We start from the raw sequence: 16,607 nt of genomic DNA on the forward strand, positions 1-16,607 counted from the left end.
TCGCACATCTTGGTGCCAGTACCCCGAGCCATATCTCCCTGGGGCCCTCAATGGAGTCCCTAACCAAATTTACCCTCGTTCACCACATGCACACAACACACCTTTCTTACTAGGAAATGGCTTGTGGCAAGTGCAGATTTTCAGGACTGCAGTTCAGCATTTCTTTTTTTGTATGTAAGCACAGTTGAAAACCGAAGTTGGTCTGTTATCAAAGATGAAGGGACTGTGGGGTACACCATTGGTGTAAAAGGTTTATATGATCAACAGGTTCTGGGACTTATCTTCTCTATGGTGTGATCTTCATTATCATTCATAAGCATTAACCTTCTCTGCCTGTATGGAGGTGATTTGACAGTCGACTGCCTGGTTCTGGGGTCCACCAAGCATGGGGAAGTGGAGGTGTGATTCGAAGAGCCGGGTGCCTATCTGAGTCAGTGAGCAGTGGGGTGGCTGGTTTTCATCAGGAACATTTCCTGGCCACCCTCCATTGGTCCATATTACATCAGTACGGACAGTTCTGGTAACCTTGACTCTGCTGAGCACTCCATGAAGTCTGTGCTGTGGACAGTCAGTGATCCTGATGCTGTAGCAGTGCAGTCCAGAGAATCATCAGTGAAACACCCCCTCAACCTCCCCATCTCCGATCAATACCGGCAGTCCGATTATCATTGACGGAACCTAATTCGGGGCCTGAAGCCCTCTGTAGGCAGACCCAAATTCCTAACAAGAGCAAACTAACTCTTTGCTTCAGAAGTAGTCAGTTTCAATCATAGAAAGTGTAGCGTGTGTCCTACTACTGTTGCAAGTGAATCTGTAGTCGCTCAAAACCCCATGGAGATGCTCCACTAACAGTAGACACGATGACCCTACTCTTCAAAGAACATCTGGCCAATCACTCCACTGTACCCTGTGGTATTGGTAATATAGAGAGATAACAAGGTAGTTGTGGTGGAGTAGAGGAGGTGATAACATTGGGTGGTGACGACTGCCCGGAGGTGGAGGTATTCCTCCATCCCCGGGCAGTTGTACCACATGTTATCGCCACCTCTATTCCACAGTTGGATAGAAAGGGAAGGTTACTGACAGCTCTATGTGTTAACGTTGGTCTTGAGTACGGGACCTCATGCAGCCTTTAACTAGCCAGGCATCTGAAAAAGGGTTCAGGAACCCTATTAGCTTGTAATGCCCAGAGAGCTGAAATGAGTGAGCAGCCGGGACAAAGATGGGATGGTTTAAGAGCTTGCTATGACGGGGGGGGACTCTTATATGAAAAGGTCAAATTTAGATAGAATAGTAGAACCATCCTGCCATTTTGGTTATGCGAAGATCCTATTTTACTGTTGGGCCATCTTGTAAAAATACTTACCTAAATAAAAGCTTGTACTTCTCTGTGACTGATCTTGGAACACATTTTAAATATTTTTAAAATGTTGAGTAGATCTTGCCTTGACAAGCAATCGCAGTATACCTCCAAAAAGCAAAGTGCTGCATAAATTAAACATGGCAGTGCATATGCAACTTTAAAATGAAAAACAGTGAGTCCTACAAAAGTACACTGCCTTCTTAATGTACCAGGCTCTACAGTGTTTCATCAAACTCCTCACTGGCAAATGGTGCCCATTTTCTTGTACAACTAGAGCGGGAAGACTACAATTCCTCCCTCTTCATCATCTTCCATAGATGGAACCCTTATCCAGATGTGAGGCAGTGTACAGGCAAGTTTATGCATGTAACAATAAAGATTCTGATGTTGGAGAAATAAGAATACAAGTAACGTTGTCTTCTTTGTTATGGGATTCCCAGTATCATTTATAAAACATTAAATAGAATAGCAAGCCCATCCTCTTCCATTGGGAGACGGGAACGCTGTAAAAGTGAAGAAGAAACATCACCCTGACAATTAACTGGTGATCCAAGCTTATTTCTCAAGGATGCCTGGCCCACTAAGGCATCAGGCCGAGCATCTGAATCTAAGCAATAGTGGGGTTCAAAGGTATAAGTCAAACTCCATGTGGCAGTGTTACAAATTCCCGAAATGAGAATATTTCTTAGAGCAGCAGTAGCAATGTTTATTTACTTTCTCAGATGGTAGAATCTTCCCTCTAAGCCTGAATAGCCTCTATCTTTATGCGTGGCTGCTGAGCGGCTGAAATCTAAGGAATGGGACCTCTGAGGTCCTGGAGGTTCTCTTGACAGCCAGGACACTGGTGACCAATTCGGTCTATGCCTGCAGACTGTGAATGTTTTCCATCTGATGCCACAATAAGGATAGACTGGTTGTCCTATTTGATCACCTCGGTTCTTGATTTGGCCCTCAGGTTGGCACCGCTATCGGGTACTCTGGAGCAGAGGACCTTTATCTGATATTCTTGATATTCTTTCCCCTGTCATGAGAATCCGCTTGAAACCCAAAGCCAAGTGCAACTCCTGGTACGACTCAGACCTCGTCACCCTTAAATGCAGGTGCAGGGTGGCTAAGAGGAAATGGCGCGCTTCATGTACATCGTCTTGACAAACTGGCTTGCTGCCTGCTACAAAGGCAATACCGTTTCTCTGTCCTCACCAAGAAGAGAGCTCATATCCAAGCCCGCATCTCTGCAGCATCTAACAACTCGACTGAACTGTTTAAAATCTGCAAGGAACTATCTAATCCTGCAGCAGTGTCTACCTCTCCTGTCCCCTCCCAGGCCCTTTGCACGGCACTGGCTTCTCACTTCATCTCCAAAACTCAAGACATCCTCTCCCCTCCTCCCTCTATTCCCTGCTCTTCCTCTGGCCTTTCTGCTGCCACCTCTCCTCCCTCCTTCTCTGCCTTTCCCCTGTTCTCCGCTGACGAGGTCTCTAGACAAGTCCGATCTATGAAAGTCTTGTCCAAACAGGTTCACCCCTGCTCCTCCAAAACTATTAAGGACCACATCGACTCCCTGGCTCCTGCCCTGGCCAACCTCTGCAACCACTCTTTCGCCAATGGACTCTTCCCATCCCACCCTGAAGCACTCCCTTGAGCACGCCCTCCCCAAAAAACCCTCTGCCGACCCCTCCTGCCAGACTAACTACCTCCCAATCTCCATCACTCCCTTCCTGGGCAAACTCCTTGAAAAGCTGGCCATCTCCCAGCTCAATCTCCACACTGAATCTGTTGGCTGCCTTCATAACCATCAGTCTGGCTTCAGAGCGGCCAGAAGCACAGAAACTATTCTCCTGGACATCCATGAAGACCTGCTCTCCAACCTTGATTCCATCACCCCCTGTGTCCTCATCTTGCTCGATCTCTCCTCCGCCTTTGACACAGTCAATCATGCCATCCTGCTCAAATGCCTCTGTGATAATCTGGGTATTACCGGTTAGGCCCTGGCGTGGCTGACTTCTTTCCTCTCTGACCGACCCTCCCAGGTCCAACTGGGGCCTTCCCCCCCTGCTATCATTTGCTCTACCTGTGGCGTCCCCCAGGGGTCTAACCTCTCTCCCTGGCTGTTCAACCAATACCTGGCAGTTCTTTCCCACTGCATTGCCGCTTTATGCCCCAACTTTCAGTGCTATGCGGATGACACCCAGCTCATTTTCAGGCTACCCTTGGCCACCTCTTCTCAGTCTCTCATCACTGACTTTCTGTCTGCCATCCAGGAGTGGTGTGCTGCCAATTACCTCTGCCTTAATGCCAGTAAGACTGAGATTCTCCTCATCTGCACCCCACACCCTCATTTCCCGTCTCCCTCTGGCCAGTCTCTCTTAGCCCACTTCTTGCTCCCACCTGCGAGACTAAAAACCTTGGGGTCATCTTCGACTCCACACTCTCCGTCTCTCCTCACATCTCTGACGTCTCTAAGAAGTCACACTACCAGCTGCACCTCCTCAGTGGTATTCTTCCTTTCCTCACCTTGCCCCCGAAGCTCACTGTCTCCAGAGCTCTGGTTCTCTCTAGGCTGGATTATTGCAATAGCCTCTTTCTAAATCTGCCTGCCTCTACTCTTCGGCCTCTGCAACTCATCCAGAACAGGAGCGCAAGACTCGTCCTTGGCCTCAAGCCCAGTTATTGTATCTCTCCTGGACTGAAATCTCTGCACTGGCTCCCAGTGGCTGCAAGAATTAAATTCAAAACCCTTTGCATTGTCCACAAGGCCTTCTGGGGCCTGGGGCCTCTATACCTTCAAATCTCTCTTCCTAAATATCTTCCTCCTCGAACCCTGCGCTCATCCTCCTCCAACTCCCTCAGGGTCAGTCACTTCTCCAAGCAACGAGTTGGTGGTAGATCTTTCTTCGGCTGGGTCCTCCCTCTGGAACAGCCTCCCTGAAACTTGAGAACCATCTCCGGTTCCGGAAGCAGCTCAAAGCCTTCCTCTTTGCTTCTGCTTTTTTTCTTCTTCTCCCCTGCTGACTTCTGACCGAAACTGAAACTGCACTGGTTACCTGGCCACCCTCTGATCTCGGGCCCAGGTCTCCTCCCCCGCCAGTCGCACACCTGCACTGTCTTCTTGGCAAGCTCTGCAATTGGGGACTGTTTCTGTATCCCTACAGTCCCACTACCAGCACTTGACACCTGTTATCCGCACTTACCCCTGCACTCGCCACCTGCTAGCACTACTTTTACTTACTGTTATTTATTCTATATATGCACTTCACTGTCCCCTCCCCTTCCCCGCACTTACCCCTTTCCCCTTCCCCTGAACTTGCGCGATCTGACTGACACTTGGCCTAGTAGGATCGTTGTCTGTCTTCCCTCTGTTTCCCTTCCCTTGCCTCGTTGCGCCTTGAACCACTTGTGTATAGGCATGTTATAAATGCCATATCATATATCATATATGATGCCCACTTTTACACAGTTTTGGAAAGATTTAAGGAACATGTTTCCACCATGCCGGTTTCTTTTTCATGCTTGGGATTTGAATTTGGTTCTTACATTTTTGGCAGTGGTTCCTCTTCAGCTCATACAATCATGCACTCTACGGTTGCTCGACCTTAAGGTGATCTTCCTGGCTGCTGTCACTTCGATCAGTTGTTGATGGGCGATAAGCATATCCTTTGTCTCTATTAGCAGTAAACTAAAATGTGTGTGTCGCTTTGTGCAGGAATGCATATGTGCTTCATGTCTAACGCATCTGCCATGTCAGTCGCGACCTCATCAGATCTATGCGACTGCAGTCAGTCAACTTGCTCTGTAGAATGCAGGCTTGTCTCTCCTATATCACATCATCAGGATATGGTCTGGCACTGTATCCGCAGCTTCTAAAATTGCACTGATAATGTCAGGAATGACTTGCAGCATAGCCTTGACCCCTTGCACATGGAGCACCCTAGCAAAATTACTGTAACTACCCGAGACACTGTGTCATCTATAACCTGCTACTAAACTGACTATCTTTGGTCCACTATCCTACCCTTCTAACTGGTCCTCTAATGGTAGGACCAAGTCTTCTGGTGGACCATACAGGCCACCCTCTTTGCCTTGATAAAGACTTTTCCTTTGGCTGAAACATAAGTTGGCTGTTTTGTTCTGAAATGCTGTGAATTTTTGTCAATACTTGTTAGCTGCATCTTTTCAGACATACAGGCTTCATTAGCCTAGTATTACAATACAATTGAAAATGTGCAATGTTCCAGCATCCACTGGCCAATAAAATACTGTCACAGTATACCAAACTCGCCACATGTGCAATGTTGCCTTTGGTTTCTTTCTTTACCCATTTTACATCTACTAATGTTCCGTCCACGGCTTCGTCGACAATTACAGTAACTGTCCACAAAGTTGTTCTACTTCCCACGGTCACCCTCATCCGGCCAGCTTTAGCTCTGCTGACGTCACCAGAGACTCAGGTCATTGCCTCCTTTGCCATGGGTGTGAGTTTGGATTTAGAGATGCTGCCAGCTCTCTGTCCACCCCATGGCCAAGCAAGGCACAACCACTCTTCACGCTGTCGTCGGTGGGTTCTCCAGGAACATTACCTCCTGCTCAATTGCTACATGCAGGCACTCGCTCCAAGACAGGTTTTTCTCCTCTGATCTGGAAGAGGTCCATTCTTCCTAGACCTCCTCGTTCTCCGCAGCCACAACCGCCTCATCGCTCTCCGGAGCCACGTCCAATGCTGCCAACTGTGCTCTTGCCCGCTGCTCCTCAACCAACCTTGCCAACTATGCCTTTGCCCGCAGCCACTATGGGAGCAGTTCCTGGAGAATTTTCCATGGACATCCTGTCTACCCTGCACACCTTGGTTTTCAAGCTGCATCAGCGTCTGCTTGCAACTGATCCCCAGGCTCCTCCCTCAAGAAGTTCCCCATTGCCCTCAGGGGTGAGGCCACATTTAGTGCCACCTCATATGCCTATGCCTAGGTTGTTTTCCATCCCTGTGGCTGCCCTTACAGATACGGATACTAATCCAGATACTGACACCTCACAAGGTACTCCAGGTACAGATGAGTTTTGAGGACCTGATTCCGGCTGATGGCGAGCCCCCTGATGTGGATCTGCCCTCCAGGGACTCTTCGTCAGATGAGATGGGATCCTTTCATACACTGTTGACCCGTGCAGCAAATTTATTCAACCTAGTCTTTGAGAAAAAGGAGGGTTTCCTATTCCAGAAGAAAGTCCTCTGGGAAATCGGTGGTGTCAATTCCACTGCTCGACGACATATGGGAAGATGGCTTATTGGTCATGAAAACTCCTTTCTCGGTCACTCCAAAGAAGGATCGTCTAGATAAGCACAGAATACCAGATTCTCCCCTGAAGTTTCTTTGGTCCCAGCCTTCACTCGACTGTGGTTTTGAAAGTGAACCCCAATTTACAGGGGTACCCCTATCCCGCTTGCACCCGAATAAATGCACCCCTCTAGGGAATTAAGGCCATGAGTCTTCATCTTGCAAGGATAACAAATGTAATCTGTACAAAAATGAGGATTGTGGGGAAGAGCAGAGGACTCTGCCCTTCCGACCAGCATTCGGTCTTCCTTGGCTGGCTCCTGCTGACTAATGCCAAGCAGGCACCTTTTATATACTGTTTGACTTGGTCACTGGATACTGGCATAGCGCATCCAAAACTGTTCTTCTTGCCATACAAGGGATTCTCCAACTTTCCTTTTGCATGGCGAGGTTTACATTTAGACCAACCTACGTAGTAATACATTGTAGCTCTTGTTTTGCATCATTTTCTATATTATAAACATTCATATATAACCACACCTTCTCGCCATACTCTCAACACTTCACTCAATATTCTTATTTTATCTGGGCCAGCAATTCTCCAAAAAAAAACTTGTTTTCCTAGTACTCTGTATGGCATGCATTGAATCTTTTTTTAGTCTCCATTGGCTTGTGATGGACAGGGAACAGCTGCTTAGTTACCTAGTGTGCTCTGCCGGAGCTAGCCGGGCCCCACACAATGCCTGTAGTCTATTTTTAGCACAGGCTGCATTCCTTTTGGCACAGAGGATTCTGCTGTTTACTAGGCTTTGAGATTTTAAACTACACAGAATAACATTTGCAAGTGTTTTCAGCTAATAGTTATTTGCATCTTATATTTAAATACTATTTTCATTTAGTGGCCACTGATGTCTGTATGTGATTATATTTGCATTAGAAAAGCTTTCTCAGGGCTATAGGGCTTAGAAGTCTTGCCTAATTATAAAGCGCTTGGGGGTGCAGGAAGGCGCTAGCTCCTCCCCAACAATTTCTACTGCAATGATAAACTTGCACTAACCCCTCCTCTCCATGCATGGTTCCACCGGACCAAGAGGGTAAGAAGTTGGACGCGGTTGAGAAGCGCATCCTCTCTACCGCCGCCTCCACCATTAAGGCGGTTAACACTTAAGCCATACTCTCCAGATAAGATATGGAGCTATGGTATAAACTGGGACCCATCTTAGACTTCCTCCTGGAAAACAAGAACAAAGAGGCGTTGGCATTTCTTCATGAGGGAGAGGCTGCCTCAGATCACTCGATTAGTCGCTCTGGACATTGCGGATTCAGGTTTCCGACAGATGGGCAACAGCAGAGTGCTCCACAGGCAGGGCTGGTTGAAGGCCACTCATTTTCACCCTGATGTCCAATCAAAGGTTATTGATATGCCTTTTGAGGCCATGCATCTTTTTCTGCAAGGCTTTGGATGAGACCCCAAAGTCTATCAAGGCGGACACAGATGCAGCAAGCTCGCTGGGTACTCTTCCGCAACGATGACCGTCCTTTCGTTCATCCAAGAGCCATTTCTCCAGGTCCCCGAAAGGGTATAGGCCAACATATCATCAACCTTTATGTTCCAGCACACAAGAGGCATACGGAGGACATTCACAGTCCTACATAGGTGGAACACAGCATCGACGTCGAACATTCTCCTGGATGCAGACGACCTAACAAGCATGACCCTGTCCAGGGCCCCAATGGGAGGCAGTCTATCAGTTTGTCAATGAGTGGCGCACTTGTCGGGGGCAATAGAGACCGTGCCAACGTGCCTCTGGGGTTCCTTGGTGTACTTCAGATACTTTCTGGTGAGTAAGAAGTCAGGTGCTTGGAGGCCCATCGTCGGTCTGATACAACTCAACAAATTTCTCAAGTCCCAAAAGTTCTAGATGTTCACTTTGCAGTATGTGCTCGAACAACTGGAGCACAGAGACTTACTTGCGTCCCTAGACCTGGAGGATGCTTACTTTCACAACCCCATTAATTGCAGACACTGACGCGTCCTCCGGTTTGTCGTGAACGACCAGTATTACCAATTCAAAGCACTTCCCTTCAGGCACAAGTCAGCCGCAAGGGTCTTCACAAAGGGTCTGGCAGCAGTGGTGGGCCATCTACAGCGTTCAGGGATCTAAGTCTATCCCTACCTGGATCACCGGCTGATCTGCGCCCCCGCTCACCCGTTGGCCTTACAGCACACTGAAGAGCACATCAGGTGCCCAACTTTGCTGGGATTCTCGATCAACTTTCCAGAATCCTGCATGGCGCCATCGCAGAACGCTCTTTCTGCTGGGCTCACATCTCAACACACTGACGTGCCTGGCTTCTCCTTCAGAGGAGAGGGTCAAGGCCATCTTGAGCAAAGTACAACCACTCTCAACTTAGAGTGACAACTTTACGCTCCATCAAATCTATGTTGGGGATGATGTCTTCATTCATCCTCCAGATCCCTCATTGCAGGCTGCACATGAAACCTCGTGGATGAATATCGGGCTCCTGGAATGACAAGATCACCCTCATTCCAGTGTTCAGGAAGACCTTTCATTGGTGGTCCGTTCATCAGCATCTCACGCAAGACGCTCTTTTTCGTCTGTCAGCGCATCAGGCCACAGTGACCACCAACGCCTCCCTAGAAGGGCAGGGAGCACACACAGGGCAACTTCATGTCAGGGTTTATGGCAACCAGAGGAGTTTCACATCAACGTATTGGAGCTGCGGGCGGTGTTCTGAACTCTTAAGTCATTCAAGCCCCAACTCCAGGGCAAGATAGTTTGCATCTTCACGGGCAACACAATCACCATGTTCGACATCAGGAAACTGGGAAACCTGCTCTCCCGTTCTATCCAAGGAAGCGCAAGCAATGTGGGAATAGGTGATAGCGTAGAAAATGTTTCGCATTCAGTTCCATCTGGTGGGCATTCACAATACCATTGCAGATTCACTCAACAGGGAACTACAATCCTGCCATGAATGGGAGCCAAATCAGACGCCAATTAATCTGCTCTTCTGCGGATTGAGCCCCCCCTCAAATCGACCTGTTCGCCACAGCAGCAAACGCAATGTGCCCCAAGTTTGCCAACTGGTACCCGCAACCAAGGAGTCTGGGGGGGTGCCGCCTTGTTTCTCTGGGAGGGCCAATTTCTTTACACGTTTTTGTGAATTTCCAGATTCTGCGAGTGATAAGGGCACTCAAACAGACGCATATCAAGATGATACTGATAGCCCTGGTGTGGCCCAGGCAGATCTGGTACTCAGGCTTTTTCCAAAAACAAAGGAGGTGATGGCTGGAAGGTTTAGAATGAATCTTAACCACTGGCATTGCTCTGGGCAACCCTCCAGACCATTGTTCTTCGCCTGCCCAGCCATTACAGAAGGAGAAAGACCAAATGCAAATCAGGTTTGGTCCCACCCCAAAAAGGCCAGTCCAGCCCGAACTGCTAGGTCACATGAGACCACAAGCATCCACAGACATGTTTTGGCCTTGTTGGACCTCATCAGTGAGGAGTAGCTTGGGTCTCTAGGCCCAGCAGGCACGGGACCCACATCTGTGCACAACCGTCCCACTCGGGTTGACAAAGCAAAAACAAAAGAGGTGATGGCTGGAACGTTTAGAATGAATCTTAACCACTGGCATTGCTCTGGGCAACCCTCCAGACCATTGTTCTTTGCCTGCCCAGCCATTACAGAAGGGGAAAGACAATATGCAAATCTCAGGCCTTGTCCATCTGTCTGTGGCCCCTTGCAAAGCTGCCTCCTCTTCCAGACCTGCTCTCCAGAGACGAAGGGCACGTCCACCACCACAATCGAGCATCCTTGAAACTGGCGGCTTGGCTCCTGCAAACCTAGAGTTTGGACATTACTCCTTGCTTCCAGTCCCTGCACTGGGAGCTCAACGTCATTCTGTCAAAATTGACGAGTCCCCCGTTTGAACCTCTTCAGTGTTTCTCTGAAGTTTATCTCTTTGAAGACTGTCTTTCTGGTAGCTATCACTTCATTCAGGCTTGTTGGAGAGTTACAGGCTCTCTCTTGCAAACCATCTTATTTTGTCTTCATCAGTCCAAGGTCATGCTGATGACTCATCCATCTTTCATTCCAAAGGTATTGTCCGGCTTTTATTTGCACTTTTCTTTAGTTCTGCCATCTTCTTCTCCGATCCTGTCTCTCCTGCAGAACAGGTTTTGTATTTGTTGGACGTGGCGCATGCTTTAAAGTTGTATGTTGCACGCACTAAATCTTTTTGCACAACTTTTCAATTTTTTGTAATATTTGCACCTGGAGGACAAGGGAATGCCCTCTCCAAGGCTTCCATTTTCAGGTTGCTGTATCACGTATTGTCACATCCTTGCGAACAGGCTGCTTCCAGGAAGACCAAGAGCCCATTCCAGCAGAGCTGTGGCTGCTTCTACGGAGTTCCTGTCTGCTGTTCCCCTGCTGGACATTTGCAGGGCTGCTACGTATAGGCCAACTCATACTTGAACGAGATTCTACTGCATCAACAGGGATTCCCGAGTTGAGTCCCGTGTCAGCCAGGCAGTGCTTCGCAACCTGTTCAGTCCAGGCGAGTGTGTTCCAGAGGTGAGTTATTGTATTGCATCTGAGTCTTTGCCACCTCCTGTGATTGTGTATGTACTGTTGTAAAATCCTATTCATGAGCTTGTGAATCCATGTAAGATCCCATGCTGGAGAAGTAACAAGTTACTTACCCGTAACTCCTGTGCTTCAGCATGAGTGTCTTACATGGATTCATATGCAACTCCCTCCTGCCCCTCCTATGGCTCTTTTGATTCCTGCTGCCATTTCACAGACGCCTCTAAATGTGAAGATGGTCACTGGGGGTGGAGCTGAGGAGGACAAATGCCATTGGCTTGGGCAGTATGAACCACAGGGACAGCAATAGGCTGTATATGCACAGAGCAGTTTTTAGCTTATAAGCTGAACTGCTTTGAATATTACTGAGGATTCCCACCCTGACAACAGGGAATATTTACGAGAACAAGAGTTACAGGTACGTAACTTGTTCCTTACTCCAGTATTTTGGAGGCTGTAGCAAACCTGTTATAAGGAGGTAATTATTATACAAGATTAGAAGGTATGCCCTTTTTTAACAGGTGAGTAGGTATAGATTTGTTTCAAAGAAAGTTGGTGCCCCCTTTTTTCAAGTATAGGTTTGTAAACCTTGTGATGTCCTGCATAGGCCATTTAGATTTCAAGAGCAGGAGCTAAAACTAGCTCCTGGGTATTGGGAATCGCCTAGTAGGCAGAAGCTACCCCTACAGAATCAGAAGCTAATCCATGGCATGACCCAAATCTAATATTTATTTGAGATGCACACTTTTAGTCAATTATATACAATCCATGATGCTTTCAATGCCTTCTAGATGTCTCTAACATTTCTTTATAGACATTCCCCAATATAGAAAGTTAATGTCACATAGGTATGTTTGTATGGTACCAGATGGCCTCGAGAGCAAACAGTAGCTCCTGGTAGCTGTTGGTGTCAAGCTAACCAGGCTCTCCAGGGCCAGAAGCAGGAGCTAAATTGCTCCCAGCAATTTTGAACCATGCACTGATGGATGATTTCGTCATGCCCTTTGGCAAGGAGTAAATCTTAAGCTTTGCAAGTTGAACTTAGTTTTCAATAGACGTTTGAGGTCTTTGGAATCTGCTGTTTTGAAATTCAAAACATAATTATGGGTTTTCATTTCCAACCTTGTTGCAGCATTAGAACATTGCTGCTTCTCATTTCTAATTCCACCTTAGATATTGCTTACTTTAGGAATACATAACTAATCTTCACAGACTTCCTTGGTGGGCATAATTGCCCTTTCATACAGCCTGGGTACTAGCAAAAATTGATTTGTTTTAAAAAAAAAAAGTTCCCTCTTATTTTCTATGTCCTGCCGTTGGTCACGTAAACTCACCTTTTTTTTATCCCCAAGATCTACCTTAAAAGATTAGGATCCTCGAAGATCATCCAATTCATTATGATTCTTTGATATTCTCCACTTAGCTTCTTTGGTTTGACATTGGCCATTACAATGTTTAGATGGTGGGATTATACCATGGACATAGACACTTTTTTAAAACTCAACCACCTTCTCCCATGTATCCAAAACGAGACCTTTCAAGATGTTCAAAGAAATCTGTTTTTGCAGGCCAAGTTAGAAGAGTAAACAATTAGTGCTGGTCTTAAGCATCCTCATGATCAGTCTTGGATTTTTGAATTGAGAGAGATTTTATCCCATTAGCTTGGGATAACGTACCCCCTTAACACACATTGTATAAGGATATTGCAAGTTTCCAAGGAGTTGTATGACCAAATAAAGGAAAAAGGCCAGATGCTTAGTTCTTTTGTAGGGTCACAGAACACCAAGGTGGCTTGCAATATCATGTTTTATGTATGATAGGGTGTATTTTATTCTTTACAAGACATGGCCACACACTGCCATTCCCTTGAATACCTTCTCTCTTGCTTAATATAATGAGAGACCTTCCATTTGCTGATCCTGATAATGATAATGAATATGTAATATTTTGGATTAAAAAAGCAATAATGCAGCTCCTAACGTGTTGCAGAAAAATAGTTCAAGCAGTTTAATAAAATGTATTGAAATAGCTTTCACTGTGTTCTTTAAAATAAGTTTTATAACATGCAGATTATTGCTCACATGAGTTAAACTCAAGCAGTGCACACATTAAATATTGTGCCATAAGCAGTTCCTTGTCAAGTACTGACTGCAATGTGTCACAGAAACCTACCCTGCAAGCAAGGCATTTGAACTGATTACAGAGCAGTTGTGATGAGATTTTCGTATTACAGGTCACAACTAGCCTATTATACAAACATTATTTCCAGACTTTTATACAGATATGGCAGGCTGCCATGTATTCTATTGCATTTACCCTACTTTGTCATAGTCATGGTCATGAAGTGCCTAGTGCAGTGGTAAAAGCCATGCTAATAGAGCAGTTGCCTGAAGTTAAATAGATCTGCCAAATGTGGCATTTCAAGAGCCTGGGTGGCTAGAAGTGACCAAGACTTAACCAGAAAGGTCACTGTAAGCTGCAAGGCTATAGAATGGCAGAACGTTGTTTAACCTGGGGATTGCTTTAACCTCGGGTATAACTTTATTGAGCTACTACTTTCATAGTGGGTAGCCAAAGTTGTAATCTTTATCAAAAAGAAACAGGTTGTAGTTCCTTCTTTTATTCCTAGATAGCCATGACTTAAAAGGGTGTTCGTATTTAGCTGTGCTCATCATGTTTATTCAATTCATTTTTATTTTTATTTTTGCAGGCATCAGTGCCCAAAGAGAGCAGACCCAAGATTTCCGAAGACCTCTGCGAAATAGAATAACTTGCTGCAGACGGTATGCATATTTTAGAAATGTTTGCATAAGTGTTTAAGAATGCAGTAAACTGTGCTAGATCTTAACTGCCTACACAAGCTTGATGGTAAATGTATTTGCTAAGAGTTAAGACTTTTCAATGTTTAATATGCAATATCTGTATTTGCTAAATTAGGTTGTGTATTTCATACAAATATTTTTTCATTGTTTAGTGGTTAAAATTCATTCAACCTTAACAATGTAATAAAACAACAATCCAAAAACATACAGTTCTTAAAATCACAGTCTCAAAATGTTTTTTCTTAAAGGAATAACAATCATATGTATACAATTCACTAAGACTAGTTAAATCCAGTTAAAACATTACTAAAATAAGGGAAGAAAAGTAAATAAGTTATTTTACTTTCTCGTTCTTTTGTTACACATCATTCCTAAGTGCATATTTATTCAAATTCAAACTATACCGAAAGTTCAAATTTGAGACCACTAAATTCCTCTGTTGACCAGAGATACATTTTCTCAAAGTATTCACAATCTATATACCTACAGGAATCAAAACCATTCTTGAAGTGCAAATACCGTGTGGATCTCAAATTCGGACATTCAACTACTAGGTGTTCTAATGTTTACACCAACCCTTCCCTATGATCTAATCTTCATTATGAATTGTCTCGGTCAACAATTCTATTTATTGGTCACTTATTAGGCACGTATACAATTAGCGAAACTGTTTCAAAGGTCAACAGTGTTCCTTCTGATCATGACCTCTTTAGTCAGTAATAGATTCCAACGAAATCTGATGAATTCCTCTCTAATTTTGTTGCTGGCTGTCTTTATAATATGGGGGCTGGTGCCCCTCTAATTCTGCGATCCTCCCTGAGCTGCCTTAGGGATACGCACCCATGCATTTTTTCTGTGTTATTGCACCAATCACAATCAAAATGTTTTTTGGGTCCTGACTGGGTCCCTGACCAAATCCTCCCTTGTAAGATTTATTTGACTAGGTAGTATTTTGCCACGTTGGATGAAATCATTGAGAGTGGGCACTACCCCGGTCTTCAGCTCCTTTGTGATTGCATGATACATGGGGTTTGCAGTTGGCTCAAGGAATTATTGGCCTCGTGCTTTTAGAGAAAATGGACCAAATTTGTGTCAAATGGCTGCCACAGGGACGGAATTTGAAATAGCCCAAACCCTATGCCAAATTACACCTTCGAATGGATTGTGTCCTCCCACGTATTCCTTAACTTTGATATTTCCATATGCCAGCTTCGCTGCCTCTGAATTATTTTTTCAGTCGGGGGCGCTGTGAGTCGGCGTCTTTTGTGTCGGTGTCCCTTGGAGGCCTCTGTATCGACATCATTGCAGGTACAAGTAGCACGCGCAGCACCCTTTGGCCTCAGTTCCGTTTTCCGTGCTTCATAGCTTTGGATGCGTATCGCCATAGTTCCTGACAACAATCTTTGAATCTTCTTAGAAATGTCATCAAACTTTCGAAAGTAATGGCTTAGTCTTCGGCGTCGTCCACTCCTCGGTCTTGCTTCAAGAAGTGCAGTGATTGTGGGGCAAAGATGTTCGTGACGGACCCACACAGGATCTGCCTGTAGTGTCTGGGTCAGAGTCACTCGTGTTCAGAGTGTGAGGACTGCCTGTTGATGACGGCCAGAGCTTTCAGCGAGCATAGAGGGAAGTTGGCGGCAAGTAAGCCTCAAAAATCCCCCTCTACACCATCCAAACATAACATTTCAGAGGAGTTGAGAACTTCTCCTCGTCGGAAGAGGTCTAAACGTTCCCGTTCGAGAAGCGGTTCACACCAGTCCTCGACTTCGAGGCATGGCAAAAATAGGAGCCTTCTTCCTCCTCGTCGTCCAGTTCACCTGAAAGGGTCGTTTGCCTTTCCAAGCTCAGTACACCGGCTCAGTGGGAGGAGTTTAGACTTGTATGATGAAGGTGTTCGAGAACGCGGTCTTGCCCTCGTCAACAACACCTAGAGGCGTTGCTCCGGTCGAAAGATCTAGGAAGCACAAAAGCTGTGCGTCTTCTGACCCAGCCGCCGAATCTCCGCGATCGATTTCATCCCTCGAGTCGAGAGAGTTTCTTCGAAGACAAAAAAAGATGCAATCGATGTCGAACGTTACCCCAGTTACAGAGCCAAAACATGCATCATCGATGCCAGTGGCGCTGTCACTGAGGGATAAGACACTGATGCCTTGAGTGTCAACCTCCTCAGCGACGCTTTTGTCAATCCCCTCGATACAATCGTCGAAGCCATTGACGTTGTCGAACATCAAAGCCGTCGACACATTTGTCGAGGCCATCGACGTCTACTATTTCGAAGGTTTCGGCTCCGATTATGACTACTATAATTCATACTTCGTTGGAAAGGACTTGTACACCTCTGCTACAAGCAGACTGCATTAAATCCCTCTCTTCAATTTATGAAGGGGCAGAGGAGTCCTCTGAAGAAGAAAAACCCTTTGGGTTGCAGTACGGGATGCCATCAGTACCTGAGGAACTGATTTCAGAGAAGTCTCGCATGAAGGATTAGTGGTATTGATGCTTCCCTTGAGATTGATTTTGGAAAGGCAGACCTTCGAG

At 45.9% G+C, this 16,607-nt stretch overlaps 1 protein-coding gene across 5 annotated transcripts in view; it reads left to right on the top strand.

Annotated features, from left to right (window-relative positions):
• The window catches only part of PACSIN2 (protein kinase C and casein kinase substrate in neurons 2), a 909,220-nt gene that overhangs the window by 106,703 nt on the left and 785,910 nt on the right, over positions 1–16,607 (top strand). For all 5 annotated transcript variants that reach the window (XM_069628223.1, XM_069628220.1, XM_069628219.1 and 2 more), the window contains exon 2: positions 13,958–14,030. The gene's annotated coding sequence lies outside the window, so the exon portion shown is untranslated. The remainder of the gene's footprint in view (positions 1–13,957; positions 14,031–16,607) is intronic.

Source organism: Ambystoma mexicanum, chromosome 12 (assembly GCF_040938575.1).
Source record: "Ambystoma mexicanum isolate Mex_15411 chromosome 12, UKY_AmexF1_1, whole genome shotgun sequence".
In the NCBI taxonomy this organism is placed as follows: domain Eukaryota; kingdom Metazoa; phylum Chordata; class Amphibia; order Caudata; family Ambystomatidae; genus Ambystoma; species Ambystoma mexicanum.